This window comes from Ceratotherium simum, chromosome 20, assembly GCF_057802395.1.
Source record: "Ceratotherium simum simum isolate JZ-2026a chromosome 20, ASM5780239v1, whole genome shotgun sequence".
NCBI classification, from domain to species: Eukaryota; Metazoa; Chordata; class Mammalia; order Perissodactyla; family Rhinocerotidae; genus Ceratotherium; species Ceratotherium simum.
The window spans coordinates 48,374,004-48,391,817 of NC_141919.1; the positions used below are offsets into that span (position 1 = coordinate 48,374,004).

Here is a 17,814-nt window from a genome sequence, read left to right on the forward strand (position 1 = left end):
TTGTGGATATTGGTAAAGATGAACAATTATGGACAATTCTCCAATCTACTACACTTGCCTGCTATTACATTTTATCACATGTCACTTTTTCAGAATAATTAAGAAAAGTAAAGATATTAAATTTAAAAACTTTAATTACAATTTATTTATTGTCTATTTAATCAGTTAAATCTAGCTTACAAAATTATTTAAAAATCTTTAGAATAGGTAATTAGTCTGATTAGATTATTAGTACACAGATATTGATCTGACATTTACAATAACTATACAGAATAATAGCACCAAGACACAGCTCATGCTATCAAGGAGTTCACAACTTACTGAGAAGCATGGACGTGTAACTGAATAGTAGTATACCGAGCACAACACTGTGATAAGTCCTAAACTTGGCAAAGTATGGAAATTTTGAGGAGATAATTCAGCTTTGAGAACAGAGTGAAGTGGACTCTTGAAGGAGGAGTAGGACTTCAAAAGCAGTGGTGAAGGGCATTCCAGGCAAGGGGTAATAACAGCAGCTCGGGCACAGGCATGTGGGTGAGAGCCTGCCATGGGCACTGAAGCACACATCATGTAGTAAGGCTGCAGAGACCATGTGTGAGATCAGGCAAAACCAGAGAGAGGTCACTTAGCAGCACCTGTTCCAGAATATCAACAGATTCAATGTGGCTGCTGTTTCTGTGCCTAAGATGAAAGAATGGCTACAAATAAAAAGAAAATAAGTACATACAGGGCATTTTAGACCACCTGTCTTAGTCTGGGGTACTCCAAAGGCAGACCATGGGACAAAGATTTTGGGGTAACTTGTTTGGCAAATAAGCCCAGGAAGAAGACAGAGTGGGGAAATGAAAAAGGAATAAAGGGAGGCAAACCAACACAAAGGATGTTAAATGAGTGTGTTACTGTTGTAGCGAACTCCTGCTCATTTCCTCCAGAAACCCTCAGAGATGTTGTGGACTATAACTCAAAATCAACACATGCTTATGGAATGGGTACATCAATAAGACGGGGAGAGACAGTGGTTAAAGATGGACCTCTGTGTGATTCAGACCCTTGCTCCTCAGGACATCCTTCCCCTCCACACCTCACACTCGGTCCTGGGCTCCTAGACTGTGCACTCAAACCACCTCTGTGAGTTTTACCATATCTGTGATCCCCCGGTATATTGTTTACTTAACATTTTTCTTTAAATCAATTGACTACTTACCCTCCTTCTGAGCAATAGTGACCATGAAATCATGGTTGGATGGGTTAACCTCATATATTACACCAATCTCTCGTTTGTTGAGGGTTGCTCCAGAGGTATTAATTCTTCAGAATTTCTGACTCCCTATGGACGATCTGAGTGCTTTTCCACAGACAGAAAATGCCTTCAGACAAAAAAGCAGGAAAGTCAATGTATGTATCATCTAAGCAAAATTTTTAAATATATGTGGCAATACTGTATATTATTTGTGGAAACATGGGACTATGTGTAGCATGAAGAAGGCCACAAAGAAGCTTACTAACTTTAAGGCAGTAGTTACCTCTGAGGAGAAATGATGGAGAAAGGGGTTGTATTTGTTTTCATTGAATCTCCATTTTTTATTGTTTTAAAACATAGATCTGAATAAAATATATACATGTATAAACATTTGCAAAATTGTGTCAGTGCATGCATAGGTGTTTTTAAAATATTTTCTGTCCTTTTTTGTATGTGTGAAATATTCTAGAATTTTCGAAATGTATAAAATAAAACAAAATGCTTGAGTGTGATGAAGGAAATTTGTTTAAATTCTACCAATCATCATTTGAATTGCATCATAAATTTGCATTTTTTACAGAGAAACAGTGTATTTAAACTACAGTAAAATTTAAGTCTAACTGATTATTCTAGAATTTAAATTACTATAGCCTGAATTTATAACATTTGAATATGAATATGGTTATATATAATAATTACAACACACATTTGTGTAGGCCACAGCGATCTGTGGGTATGAAGAGTTCATATAACCCTCAATGCTGAAATTTATTAATAAATCCTATCTGCATTTATGCAAGATCTCGGCTCTAACCAGGTACATATTACCTCTACGCCATTAGCTATTTCTCCTGGAAGGCTTTGTGTTGGTGCTGTAGAAGCTCTCGTGGTCAAGTTTGCTCTTGGCCTCTCACTGTCCTCTGGCCTTCTTTTTGTTGTCAAACATCTTCAAGGCAACTAGGAGAAACATTTACTTAGGTGGGCCAAGAATTAAAAACCCCTCAAGATGCTGAGTTGTTGTTGAATTCCCAGCTTTCTTCTCCTGAACTCTCAAACAGCTCTGGAGTCTTAAAGTGATTTTTAAAATAAATATAGCTGCCTTAGTCTTTATTTAAAGTCTTCCCTACAAAGAGTCAGAGCAGTTTGGGGGGAGTTGCTTCGAAACAGATACCACCATGTCCTCCTTAGTTGTCCCCTAAACAAATTCTTGAAAAGCTGCATAATGTATCAACGCGAGCAAGAGGATGACCAGTGGGAGAAGGGAGTGTGCACTACCAGTTCATCAGACTCCTTTGTCTACCTCCTGGGATAGGCTCAGCTGGGTTACCTCTCAACGCCTGATACTGTTAACTGTGGCCAGGCCTCTACCTGCGTCTCATAATTCAGGGAGACTTAGCTGAAGATGGGACGCAATTTGAGGGCAGTACCTCATGATATATAAGCACTAACATAATACCAACTCTTTAGTATATTTGGGAAATGCATAATTAGCATAATATAGTCAGGTTTATTTATGTCTAACTTTTCATTCCTACCAATTATTGATGTTAACATGGTGGTTGCAAGCAGCTTTAAATTTGTGTGTGTGTGTGTGTGTGAGGAAGATTAGCCCTGAGCTAACATCCGTTGCCAGTCCTCCTTTTTTTGCTGAGGAAGATTGGCCCTGAGCTAATATCTGTGCCCATTTTCTTCTATTTTGTGTATGGGATGCCTGCCACAGCATGGCTTGATGAGCGGTGTGTAGGTCCTCACCTAGGATCAAACGTGCGAACCCTGGGCGCCAAAGTGGAGTGTGCAAACTTAACCACTATACCACTGGGCCAGCCCAACGGCTTTAAAATTTTGGGCAACTCAATGTCATAGCACCTAAATTCATTATTTGCTGTAAGAGGGAGGTTGGAAGTATACTAGGCTGTGGTTTCTCTTTTATACAATTAATGAGAAAGAATGAGGAACCCCTAATGCAAAACTAAAGAATGTATTATGAGATAACCTTTCTGAAACTGTATCATTACTGTTTAGTCATTGGCAGAACTAAATAAAGCTCTCAATTTTTCATTGAGGCCCTACACTGAAATTATAGTAGATGTGCAGATGCCACTTGAATATTTCTGACAAAGAGAAGCAGTGAAATGAGTTGATGCTTCTGTTGAAAAGGGATAAAACCACTCTACTGGTGAGGCATTTATCATTACAGGAAAATAGTATCAGTAATTTTATTCCCCATTCTGAGATTATCACTCACAGCTATGGTCTCTGTTATTGCAATAACAAATTGAGAAATAATATTTCCCCCAGGATAATGTGGGATGTTTTAATGTTTTATGGCAGAAAGACATTTTTGCAGACATTGCAGAAAGCTAATGTCTCCTTTAAATTGGGCTATAATTCAAAGAGAACTATGAAATGCAGCTGCAAAAAGTCAGCCAAATAAGTAAGCTTATACTTTGTAGTTTATTCCTGCAATATTTTCGATTTTTGTTATTGTTGTTCATTTTGTGGCTGGCTACAGGATGCAGTATAATTTATTTATATCACATGTCCTTGATTAGAGAAAAATTAAGTTTCTGTAAACAATGAGGTGTAAGGCTCAATATAAGGAGAGCAAGTTGATATTCAGTAACTTCTTCACTTGCATTTTACCATTTTTTTATGCATTAGCCCATTCAGTAATTTGCAAATATATATTGAGCAGTACTGTTTGCCAGACAACATACTACAGGTGTGGTGCACTTACTGAACAAAGCACTTGGAATCTTCCCCATCATAAAGCTTAAAATTAGTGAACAAGACTGGCAAAATCAAGTTAAAAATAAATAATATATAATGAAAATCTGTGATAAAATGTTCAAGAAAAAGTAAGAGTGGATTATTTCAGAGAAGATGTGTCTATTTTTAAAATATTAGTTTTCTACAGTATCTGCTTTTTTTTTTCTTTTTCTAGAGGAAATAAAATTTCACTATAGTTTAATCAGCTATGTATTCATCCATTTATTATTTTAGAGTATTTTATTGTGATGTATATCTTTAATTTAGAAAAGCATATAATGTATAGGAACATTTCAAAGACTTATAATAAAATTAACACTCATACATATTACCAATCCATGTCATGACCCCTCTGCGTCCTGTCCCCAAAGCATTACCTACCCTACCTCCCCAAAGATAATGATTATCACAAATATTTTGTTGATTCTAAGGCACATTACTTGCACTTATATTACATACACGGTTGCATTTAACTGCATGAGGAGCAAGAAAATATAGTCTAGCTCTGAGACCAGGAAGAAGAGGAAGCAGGAAGTTGCAGAACAGGAAACAACCCCTGCTACAAAACACTGAGAAGAATAAAGGGTTCGTAGGAATAAGTTGATCACCTCTTCCCGTTTGCCTGGGACTGTCCTGATTTTAACATTGACTTTCCCCTGTCCTAAAAATTTCCTGAGTCTCCAGGCAAACCAGGACAAGTTACCACCAAAGACAGAACATTAGCGTATTTTAAAATAATAAGAAAAAACTGGCTTAAATTAATGTTTTAATTTGAATCAATTTTGTCATAGGCAGGGTAATCTAAAAATGAGTTATTAAAGGGAAATAATCCTTCATATTTTTTTCATTGTGAAATAAACACAAACACAGACTGAGAATTTTTATGATTAAAAAAAGTCTTGAGACTTATGCAATTTGGCAATATACTTTAAGATTTTGTATATATTGATTATTATCACTTTTTAACATATATAAAATGGTCATCACTATCAAAATATATGAGCATATTTTCTCACAAATCTAGTCATTTTACATCATCTCAATGTCCTTCATGTATTCATTCTTAAGAATTATTAAAATATATTGAGATATAAAAAGACAAATAATTCCCCCAAACAAAAAATATCATTCAAATTTATTTTTACACAAATGATATTTGGAAAATATTTCATAAGTAAATATAATATTTTAATTCAATGATAGGGAAATGTTCATGGTATATTATTACATTACGTAAAACGCAACGTTTAGGGGCCAGCCCGATGGTGTAGAGGTTAAGTTCATGTGCTCTGCTTCAGCGGCCCGGGGTTTGCAGGTTCAGATCCTGGGCACGGACATACGCACCACTTATCAAGCCAAGCTGTGGTGGCATCTCGTATAAAGTAGAGGAAGACGGCCATGGATGTTACCCCAGGGCCAATCTTCCTCAGCAAAAAGAGGAGGGTTGGCAACAGATGTTAGCTCAGGGCTAATCTTCCTCACAAAAAGAAAAAAAAAAAGGCAATGCTTGCCAATATTATCTCTATTATTTAAAGGTATATGCTTATACGATATATGAAAAGAAATACAAGACAATGATAACAATGCTCACTTACAGGTGGTATATCCATGGGTTACTGAATTTCTCTTTTGCTTTTTTAAATCTTTCTATATATTTTAAAATTTTTGAAATTTGAATTGATATACATTCCATTTATAATAACAAAGTAACAAAATTTTAATTTTAATTAAAAATAAAATGGATAAAAATTCTTAATGTACAATTAGCAAATTGATTGGCAGTTATACTAGGTACAGGGCTAAAGAAATCTGACTTTTTTGTTTATTTCTCAGAAGTATGCTAGCCTAGGCTATAGTATAATATTTTTTTTGCTTTTCAGAAGATATTTTTTAAAAGATTGGTTTACCATTTTGATTTCCCTATGGAAGTCTTTAATTCTACAACCAAGAATTAGTGATAGAGAATTGGTTTATTTACTTTTTTTTTTCTGGTGTACATTATTATATTTCAATTTCTGTGTAGACTACATCATGTTCACCACCCAAAGACTAACTACCATCCATCACCTTATACATGTGCCCTGTCACCTCTTTCACCCTCCTGCCTCCCTTCTTCCCCTCTGGTAACCATCAATCTAATCTCTGTCTCTTTGTCATTGTTGGTTGTTGTTTTTATCTTCTGCTTATGAATGAGATGTTATAGTATTCCACCTTCTCCATCTGACTTATTTCATTTAGCATAATACCCTCAAGGTCCATCCACGTTGTCACAAATGGTAAGATTTCCTCTTTTTTTTACAGTTGAGTAATTCCATTGTGTGTATATACCACCTCTTCTTTATCCATTCATCCCTTGATGGGCACTTAGGTTGTTTCTGAGTCTTGGCTATTGTGAATAAAGCCGCAGTGAACATAGAGGTGCACATATCTTTATGCATTCGTGTTTTCATGTTCTTTGGATAAATATCCAGCAGTGGAATAGTTGGGTCATATGGTAGTTGTATTCTTAATTTTTTGTGGAATCTCCATACTGTTTTCCACAGTGGCTGCACCAGTTTGTATTCCCACCAGAAGTGTATGAGTGTCCCCTTTCTCCACACTCTCTCCAACACTTGTTATTTCTTGTCTTATTAATAATAGCCATTCTGAGGTGCTTAAGATGATATCTCATTGTAGTTTTGACTTTTATTTCCCTAATAATTAGTGATGTTGAACATCTTTTCATGTGCCTGTTGGCCATCTGTACATCTTCTTTGGAAAAATGTCTGTTCAGATCTTTTGCCCATTTTTTAATTGCGTTGTTTGTTTCTTTGTTGTTGGGATGTATGAGTTCTTTATATATTTTGGATATTAACCTCTTTATCAGATATATAGTTTGCAAATATCTTCTTCCAATTGTTGTTTTTTTGTTTTGTTGGTGGTTTCTTTTGCTGTGCAGAAGATTTCTAGTTTGATGTAGTCCCATTTGTTTTTTTTTTCTTTTGTTTCCCCTGCCTGGTCAGGCACATATTTGAAAATGTCCTGCTAAGACAAATGTCGAAAAGCATACTGCCTATGTTTTCTTCTAGAAGTTTTATGGTTTCAGATCTTGCATTCAAATCTTTAACACATTTTGAGTTAATTTTTGTGTATGAGGTAAGATAATGGTCTACTTTCACTCTTTTGCATGTGGCTGTCAAGTTTTCCCAACACCATTTATTGAAGAGACTTTCCTTTCTCCATTGTATGTTCTTGGCTCCCTTGTCAATAGTTGTGTGGGCTTATTTCTGGGCTCTCAATTCTGTTCCATTATCTGTGTGTCTGTTTTTGTGCCAGTACCATGCTGTTTTGATTACTATAGCTTTGCAGTATATTTTGAAATCAGGGAGTGTGATACCTCCAGCTTTGTTCTTTTTTCTCAGGATTCCTTTGGCTATTCAGGGTTTTTGTTGTTCCATATAAATTTTAGGATTCTTTGTTCTAGTTCTATGAAAAATGTCTTTGGAACTTTGATAAGGATTGCAATGAATCTATAGATTGCTTTAGGAAGTATGGATTTTTTGATTATGTTACTTCCAATCCAAGAGCATGGAATATCTTTCTATTTCTTTGTGTCTTCTTCAATTTCTTTCAACAATGTTTTACAGTTTTCAGAGTATAGGTTTTTCACCTCTTTGGTTCAGTTTATTCCTAGGTGTTTTATTCTTATTGTTGCAATTGTAAATGGGATTGTATTATTAATTTCTTTCTGCTACTTCATTGTTAGTGTATAGAAATGCAACTGATTTTTGTATGTTGAATTTATATCTTGCAAGTTTACTGTATTCATTTATTATTTCTGATAGTTTTTTGGTGCATTCTTTAAGATTTTCTATGTATAAAATCATGTCATCTGCAAATAGTGATAGTTTTACTTCTTCTTTTCCAATTTGGATCCTTTTATTTCTTTTGCTTGCCTGATTGCTCTGCCTAGGACTTCCAAAACTATGTTAAATAAAAGTGGTGAAAATGGGCTTCCTTGTCTGGTTCCTGTTCTTAAAGGGATAGCTTTCAGTTTTTCTCCATTGAGGATGATATTAGCTGTGGGTGTGTCATATATGGCCTTTATTATGTTGAGGTACTTTCCTTCTGTACTCATTTTTTCAGATTTTTTATCACAAATGGCTGCTGGTGAGACAGGCCCTCTGGCGGGCTAGATGGGGCTCTAGGTTGGAACAAGTCTGCACAAACAGGAAGCCACATCCACTTGAAGTCAGCCACACATCCTGTGACATGGGACAAGTCAGTGGCCTGTCCACACCGGCTAAAGACCAATCAACAGAGGGACCGCCGCTCACTGAACACACAGCCTCAGAACGAATCAGCCAATGAATCATGCTTCCCGGGATCCAATCCCCAACCGTGGCACCACTTCCCTTCTTTCCATAAAAGAATCTCCTTCAGCCCAGCTCAAGGCTACTCTGTCTCTGCTTTCTCAGACAGCTCAGGCTCTCTGTAGCCTGTCCTATTCCCTTACCTAAGTCTTGCTTAATTGCTTAATAAACCTGTCTTAGTCTAACTCTGTGGCTGTCGCTTGCATTCTTTCCTGCAGGTGCCCAAGAGCCCACTCTCAGGCTCTGGGCCCCGACGAGGCCCTTTGTGCTTTAAGCCCTGCAATACTGGTATCGTGTCAAATGCTTTCTCTGCATCTGTTGAGATGATGATGTGATTTTTATTCTTCATTTTGTTAATGTGATGCATCACGTTGATTGATTTGCTATTTATTTGTTAATAATCACTCTAGGATTTTTGGAAAATACAATATTCCTTTTCATTTTCAGAGAACATGTAGGAATGCATACATTCTTAATAGGTAGAAAGCCAATTTTTTAAAAAAATACTCGTGTGACTATTTGGCTTTCAAAATTGATTTTTTAAAGTACAAATTTGAATATATACTGAAGTGTGTGAGGGGTATGTGTGTGTGTGTATGTTTGTATGCTCAGGTATTAAAAATCTTCTTTTTGTCAAGGATATATAAAACGATGTGGCCAAATCTGATCTAGTATGAACTCTTGCTTCCTGCACAGCAGGTTTCCAATCAGCAATAATAGTTTTTAAAACAAATATGTATTCACTATCTACTGAGAGTCAGGTACCATGCTAAAAGCAGAAATTTAAAAACATGAAGCTTCATGTTCCCTACACTAAAGACAGACTAAAAGTTACAATTTCATCACAAATACTGGAATGAGTTTAGGTATAAAGTTCTGTGGACACACAGGACAGCACATATTAACTATGCCTAAATAAAACAGGAAAAGCTTCCTTTATTTGTGTAGATGTTTGTCAGATGGAAGACTGAGCAGAAGGAATTCCAGAAATAGCATGAAATAGCATGTCTGAAATAACAGAGGTGTGTGCAAACATGATATCATACATGAGATATCCTTTACACACAGCCCACCTCTCTCGCAGTGCCTTATTAATGCCACTTGTCCCATGCCTGCCCTCACTGCCCTATAATCTTACACTGCCTTCTGCACTGCAGGATTATCACAGACTTGCTCCCTGCCTTGACTATGTAATGACACCAGTCCTATGCTCCTCATCCCTTTCAGGTGTCAGTGATCATATAAAGGGCTCCATTTCAGTGCGATTAAGAGAGGAACTGAATGCTGACCCCAAGAAGCATGGGTAGCATCCCGATTACCTAAGTTTTCAGTAATTTAAGAGGAAAAAAACATAAATCAAGGGAAGTTAGAAGATATTTTTGGACACACAGGCATATTAACAAGCTTCAAATAACATATGGCAAATGATCCCCTACTGCTTTCATGTTCTAGATTTACCTTTCTTCTCGGAAATTTTACTAAAAAAAAACGAGGATTCTCATCTGCCTCTGCTTATACTTTTTCTTTCCTTGAAATATTATAATAAAAGACAAACAGCAACATTTTATGTAGAACTATTCTCTTAAGCTCATCTAAGTGATTTGTTAACCATCCTTAAATAAATAAATCCCTGCTGCCATTCAGTTAGGATGATGCTAAATAAAAAGAGTTGTCTCTGCAAGGAGCATCTTAATTGCAAACAAACCTGCAATTTGGAGTGCTCGCCATTGCAACAGAAAATGGATGGAGTGTGCGGGAAATCGCTGTTGGTTTTCTCTGTTGACACTAAGTTAGCGTGTTTGACCTGTTCTCCAGCCTGGCGGTGCAGCCTTGTTGTAAGGTAGAGTCACTGTGCTGGAGGATAACTATTCATCATCCCAGTTGTCCTTGAGGATACTCACAAGCCAGCTCTATTAGTTTCCCTTGCTGTGCAAAAACATTGCCCCAAACTCACCTGCTTAAAACAACACATATTCATTTTCTCGTAGTTTCTGTGGGTCAGGAGTCTGAGCACAGCCTAGGTGAGCCCTGTGCAGAGCTGCAATCAAGATGTTGGCCAGGATGTAGTCTCACCTGAAACTTACCAGAGGAAAGATCTGCTTCCAAGTTCACATAGGTTGTTGGCAAAATTTATTTCCTTGTAAGTATTGAAGACTTCCCTTTTTTCTGTTGGCTTTTGGCTGGAGGCTGCTTCCAGCTCGGAGAGACCACCCACAGTTCCTTTCTGTGTCGAATTTCTCAACATGGCCACTTGCTTCCTCAAAGCAACCAAAGGAGAGCGAGAGACTCCAGCAAGATGAGTGCTCCAATCTTATGTAACGTAATCCCATGATCACGTAGACATAACCGGGTACATCCTGTCACCTCTGCTATATTCTACTGGTTAGAAGCAAACCACAGGACTCCCACACCCTTAAGGGGAGGAGATCATACAAGAGTATGGACACCAGGAGTCAGGATGATGGTGGCCATCTTTAGAGTCAGCCCACCACATGGACCAGGCAACCTTCCAATCGTAGTTGCACTCAGTTGAAATGTATCTAGCTTTACCATTTGATACAATAGCAAATCGAAGCCTAATTTATAAAGTGTTTATTTCTTAGATATTATATTTACTCTATGTTATAATCTAAGCAAAACTCAGAAAATAATACTACCCAACATTCTATGTATTGAACTTCAATTACATTTATCCACACAGAGGTGGACTACAAGTCTTAAATGACGATCACATTGAAAACAGTCATCAATCTATCTTTTGAAGTTGAAAAGTTAAATGAATACCAATGCCTCTATTACATAGCAGAAATCACCTGGATTAAATGAGCAATCTTATATACCAATAGATAGAAACAAGGAATTAAAACATGCAACTTATTACTGTAATAAAATGTTATGAAGCTTTGAATTTAACGGATTATTGAGTCTGTGTCTCTATGCCTATTTATTTGTAAATTCTTAATAAATGAATTATAAACTAAAATCTATCTTCAATTCTAACTCATTGTGAACTAAAGGATCCTGACTAACAATGAATACAGTTTTTTGGCATTTATTTGAAATATGCTTTTGGTTGAATAATGACTTCAAGGAGTTGAACTTCCAGATATTATTAAAATAATACCATAAAGCTATCTATAATTTTATTTCTATATATACCTTACATCTAGTCGTATATCCAATAGATATTCAATACTCCCTATTTCTCTGGCTTAGCATCATCTCTTGCCAGTACTACAAGTAATGTCAATTGTGTATAGTGTCTTTTTTTTTTTTTTGTGAGGAAGATAAGCACTGAGCTAACATCCATGCCAATCCTCCTCTTTTTGGGGAGGAAGACTGGCCCTGAGCTAACATCTATTGCCAATCTTCCTCCATTTTTTTTTCCCTTTTTTCTCCCCAAAGCCCCAGTAGATAGTTATATGTCATAGTTGCACATCCTTCTAGTTGCTGTATGTGGGACGCGGCCTCAGCATGGCCGGAGAAGCAGTGCGTTGGTGCGCGCCTGGGATCCGAAACTGGACCGCCAGTAGCGGAGCGGCACACTTAACCACTAAGCCACAGGGCCAGCCCCCTGTGTATAGTGTCTTGATTTCCCAATTTGTTCTCTACAGAGAAGTGAGTAAAAATATATTCAATTAATGCAACTTGCTTTTGTACTCCCTTTTTAAAAACTCTTTAGAGGTTTTGGGTTCCTTTTCGAGTAAAATCCCAATTCATTAACTTTATCTCTATAGTCCTGTATAATCTGTCACTTTGTAAGGAAGTCCCCATAACTTGCCTTTCTTTGTATGCTTCAGTTGTACGATATTCTCCCAACTACTGAAAGAGCCGTGCTCCTTGCCATCTGATTGACCTTACACGTAATGTGCCCTTGTTCACAACACCCATATTGTCTTTTTCTTAGATAATTGCATCTCACTCTCCAGGTCTCAGAATATGTGTCACTTCATGTAACTGGTATTATAATGCTAAAGGGGTCAAGGGTGGTAGATTGAGAAAGTCAGCACTGGAAAGATGCTTGCACCGTGATAGGCACATTCCAAAAATAGAAAGTGGACCATCTTTGGGGGATAAGCTAAGCATAATAAATGTGTTTTACTTAAATGCAGATATGGTGTGATTCTATTGTGAACAAATCATAAATCTGTATTATACAAATAATAAATAACTGAAAGGAAAGGAAACGTCATCTAGAAGCTATCACTCATTACATTATGGGTTTATCATTCTTGACTATTTTCAGTACATATTCATATTTTATATAGAACCAGTTCACAATATATATACTTTCCAAAGTTACTCTTGAAATATCATTATCAAATATTAAATATCAAAATATATTTCCATATATCAAAATTTCTTAGCAATGTATAATTTAATTCTTTTTATAATTGAAAAAATTCCCTTGAAAATTAAATTATTTACCCCACCCCTTTTGGTTGAACATTAACTTTTTCCTCTAAAATTTTGTTATTTTAAACAACACTGTATTGAATATTTTTCGATGTAAATTTTTTTTTTTTTTTTTGTGAAGAAGATCAGCCCTGAGCTAACATCTGATGCCAATCCTCCCTTTTGTGCTGAGGAAGATTGGCCCTGGGCTAACATTCATGCCCATCTTCCTCTACTTTATAAGGGACCCTGCCACAGCATGGCTTGACAAGCAGTGCGTGGGTGCGCACCTGGGATCCGAACCTGCGAACCCTAGAGCTGCTGTAGCCGAACGCGTGCACTTAACCGCTACACCACTGGGCCAGCCCCTAGGTAAGTCTTTTTGCATGTACTTGTTTTCTTTCTCCCTAAAAAACACTATCTAAAGATTAAATGAGTCAAAAGCATAGGTACTTTTAAGCTATCCATTATAAAGATACTAACTTATACTCTAATAAATAGATTGTAGCATAATTTTGAATCATTTAAATCCTCAAATTTAAAATAATTTAAAGCATGTCTCTGAGTTACTTGTATAAGGTTAATCAAATGCAAAGAAAGACTAATTCCATTATATATAGTATCATTTTAAGGAAAATTAATTTTTAAATGCCTTGATATTTTATATCCCTTCTCAGTACAAAATAAAATACATAATAGCATGATTAATTTATATAATATTTCAAACAGATATAGACTATGCATTTCAACAAGATATGTAATAAATTAGAGAGGTGTTAATTGGGAAAGGACAACCAGCTCACGTGCTACCCTCAGGGTTGAATTAACTCGATAATTTTGCCAAAGTTTCAGACTTGGTAGTCTCAAAAATCTGATTCTGACAGGACACCGGGAGCCAATCCATATCTCAGGGGTAGATTCCAATTATTTTTGTGTAGGCAACCAGTGGATGAAAAGAGCATTCGCTTTCATGAACAGGCACCTATACAATCAGAGACACTCACGTGAACATCATTTCTGTATTTATTTTTAATTGTAGACCTGTCGAGAATGTCAAGCTTTAATAAATTAAAAATCGTACTTTTTTAGCAGGGAATTATGTGTGTCATGTTGGTTTTTAATGAAACCTAGGTTGCTGGGTGAGGAGAATTCACAGTGAGTAAGTGCTTAGAATATAGCTTTACTTTAGCCCTAGAAGATCCCAGGGACAACAGAGACAAATTAAAAAGGTCAAGAATGTCAGCTTTCTAAATGGCTTCCTCTTTCCTTTATGCCACATCGTTCAAAAAAAGTTTATGTTTTATGTCGAGGTTTGTCATATTGAAATGGCACATTTTAATGTTTTATTTTTTAAAGGAGTGTATATGCAAACAATTTAGTTTCATACTGGATGTCCTAGTCCTACAGAACATTTCTAGTCTAATATTACACACTATTGCTCTATGTCAAGGGAATATAGCTTAATTTATCTAATCACCTAAGTAACGTAGGATCCATGAGAGAAATATTGTGAGAACAGGCTTCAAAAGCAATCTACATGATATTTTGCCACTGTTTTGGATTATCGGCATTAATATTATACTTTATTTACATGGACAATCAAGAGTGGGCAGTATTGATTGGTATTGATGCCAAAAGAGAAGCAGAAGTAGCCTAAATTAGCATGAACAAAAATGGATTTATGACAAACCCTTGGGCATAAGAGTAAATGTGAAACTCATTTCAAAGCAAACGCATTAGTAAATGGTTTGACTGACACAAAGCTCTGTGTAAATGAAGGCTGCATAATTTTTTTCACTGTCTCATTTGAATAATAGGGCCACTGATCTTGTCAATCAATGGTTTATCTCTAGATTTTTACTAATAAGTTTGTACAGCAAGTTTGGGATCAAGATTATCAGTTGGAACTTCTTGATTTCAGATACTGACAGAATTTGTAAGCATGATTTTGCAATAAAATCCATTTCCTTAATACTATAAAAGAGTTAACGTAATGAAAATGGAAAAGATATCATTTATTCTAATTTAAAGGACCAGGTCTAGTATGTTCACTCTATTCTATGGTAGTTATTGACATCTCTGAAAAATACTATTGGGAACTAAATATCCCTTAGCCTGAAATTAAGAAAAATATAACAAAACCCAGTATTTCTAAAATCAAATTAGAAGATGATTTAGATTAAATTTTCAAAGCAGATCCAATCAATTTTAGACAATAAACATTTAATATGTCAAGGGCTTAAGGATACAAGCTTGTGGTGGATGAGTTACAGGTGATAAAGTTTCATTTGCCAGAAAGAGGAATTCTCAAATTCCCATCTTTGTATTCATTGATCATGTACTGGAAGTGAATCTAGGGATTCCTTTAATCCCAGTTCCATAGATAGTTATTGACTTTTAGAGAGTAAATGAACACTAATTAGATAAGATTGTTCCTTGTGGTAAAACCATAGCTTGAGGGGAAACAATAATACTTGAAATGCTTCATTGAGGACCAGAAAGGGATATTATACTTTGCATTATTTTGTACTCATGCTTCACAAATCCCTGAGTGAGGAACTAATAAAGGTGCACTTGCATTTTCTTGGTTTTCTATGCATTATTAGTTAGCTGATTGGGGCATATTATTTACGCTTTCTTTATAATTGTTTCTTTTATAGCTCATCTATTTAGGCATTTTGTAGTTGCTCACTGCTGCATCAGACATTGCCTAAATGAACAAATGGATAAAGGAACAAATTATTCTTTACTCTGTAAGTTTGCATTTTGTATTGTAATGTTGAAAACAATGAAATAACAACAAGATTGCCAAGGATTGGATCACAAGCCAATTACTATGGCTATGTAACTACCAGTGTAACAAGACCAAACTGGGTAGTAGATGGATTCTTCCATACAAGAAGTGGTGCTGTTGCATATAGAAAAGAGCAGAGATATCACAAAAATGCAGCAAAGGACAGACATTATGTCTCCAATAATAATGGAGACACAATGTTCTTGTTTTTCTCTGTTAGAAGTTCTGAACACTTGCAGTTGTATGGACATGGATATTACACAATTTAGGAAAGCAAATATAAACAGAAGATTACTCTACTACTAATAATAGTGCACATCTGAATATTACTTAATAATTTTCAGTGATTCAATTGGTCTTATGTACTTGAGACTACAGGAAGTGCTAAATACATAGTATGCTCCAAGTTCCTGTCTACAACTAAAAAATAAAATAAGTCAAAAGTAATTCCTTAGCATTATGCATTCTTGTACAAATTACTTAAACCTACACAGGCTCATTCATAACTTGGGCTAGTAATGGTTCCAAATTCATAGATTTGTTATTAAGCTTTCATGGACAAATATATGCAAAGTGCTTGGAAGTGTGGCTGGCACACAGAAAGCACTGATAAAGTTTAGTTTCATTATTAACACCATAATTATGTTTATTTTGCCATGATTTAGTCTTATAGCCTTGTTATACTTGCCATACGGAATTGGAACCCAGAATCCAGCATATTCTCTAAAGACCAACATAGATAGATTCGGGTAATAATATCCTTGTTTTACTAAGGTGTCTAGCAAAGAAAATCTTCCCAAATACATGGTGACACTCAAATCAGTCTCGATGTCCCAAGAGTTTTGAGTGTGAAATTCACATAGGGAATGCAGCCAAGTTAGAGAGAATCATACCAGCAGGAAGAAAAGCAGACCCCGAGGGAAGCTGCAGCACACACGAGAGGACTGAGGAGAGTAGAGAGGAATTAATACCTACTTCAGAGGAGATGCCAAGAGATGAGCGTAACTGAGGATATTGTTAGGCCACCAGATCTACTATTTAATCTTGAATATAAATAAATTAGATCTCATTTCATTGCCAGGACACAGAATTTTATACTCTTACAGTTAGCTCTTATCCTCTGAAGGAAAGAAGTTTCTGTTTCCTAACACACTAAAGAGCCAAACTAACACAGCTTATTTCGTCTGTTCTCCCAGTGACCAAGATGTAGGCTACTACTGGGGATGGAATACTGTAATCACACATCCATGCCCCTGTATGCCAAGTCTTGGTTACTCCCCGAACGTCCAAAATTTCCTTTCACCTCAGAAAAGCAAGGGCATTACGTGTTAGCATTTTCTATATCAATGAGTCATATATAAAATTATGAACGTATTCTTGAGAAAGTACAAACTATGATTGTGTTTTAAATAAATAGGCACAAAATATTTCAATCCAAATTGGTTTGATGACTTCTAAGACTGTTTTCTCCTTTTAAGAGAGATAAAGAAGTGTTCTGGAACAATTCTCTTCCAGCCTAGAAATGGAACAGAGCAGACATGGGCTGAGAGACTCTGGAAGCTCTATAAAAAGACAGACCTTCCCTAAGGCCCTTGTGGTCAGTGTCCACCTGATGGAATTGTCCTGTAACCGACTAGGTTTATGATTAAACAGAGAGAACAGTATTTGGCCTGTATATACATCTAAACCTGAGGTATGATGTCAAGACAACGATAGTGGAAGTTATAAGGCTGGCTATATTACTAATTATCTCCGTATCTTAGAAAGGAATTTAATCTCCCTGGTCCTCAATTTCCTAACCTCTAATGAGATGTGATTGTAGAAGATTGTCAATAATAAACTCTCCAACTCTTCAAATCTATAAATTAGCTTGTCAAGTCCCTGACATATTGGAATAATGCTGAAGATATTACTACACTGAACATAATTTTATATCAGGGATTTGTTTAACGCAAACAAGCAATCATGCTCTGAATTTCCATACAGGCACTCAGCTGAGATGTTGAGAGTTGAGTTGTACATTTAATCGTTGTTTGAAATGGGCACAATTTTGTCAGTATTGAATATGGTCAGTATTATATTCATAATTTATGCAAATATGTAACTATTCTCATGTGTCATTAATTCTTGAAAAAATTGGGGAATTTTAAGTCGACATGCTTTTGTAACGAGAAGAAAAGACCTTTTCCCTAAATAAGATTTTAGTTTTTGTCTGCTCATTTGCTTTTTCACACTGAATAGTAAATTGAAAAAATGTTTCTAGG

General features: G+C 36.0%; 1 long non-coding RNA gene across 4 annotated transcripts in view; it reads right to left on the reverse strand.

Moving 5' to 3' along the window:
• LOC147914455 (uncharacterized) overlaps positions 1-17,814 on the reverse strand; it is a 68,837-nt gene that overhangs the window by 4,929 nt on the left and 46,094 nt on the right. For all 4 annotated transcript variants that reach the window (XR_015555473.1, XR_015555475.1, XR_015555474.1 and 1 more), the window contains exons 2-3: positions 2,069-2,197; positions 1,205-1,367 (exon numbers count right to left, since the gene is read on the reverse strand). This is a non-coding gene — a long non-coding RNA (uncharacterized LOC147914455). The remainder of the gene's footprint in view (positions 1-1,204; positions 1,368-2,068; positions 2,198-17,814) is intronic.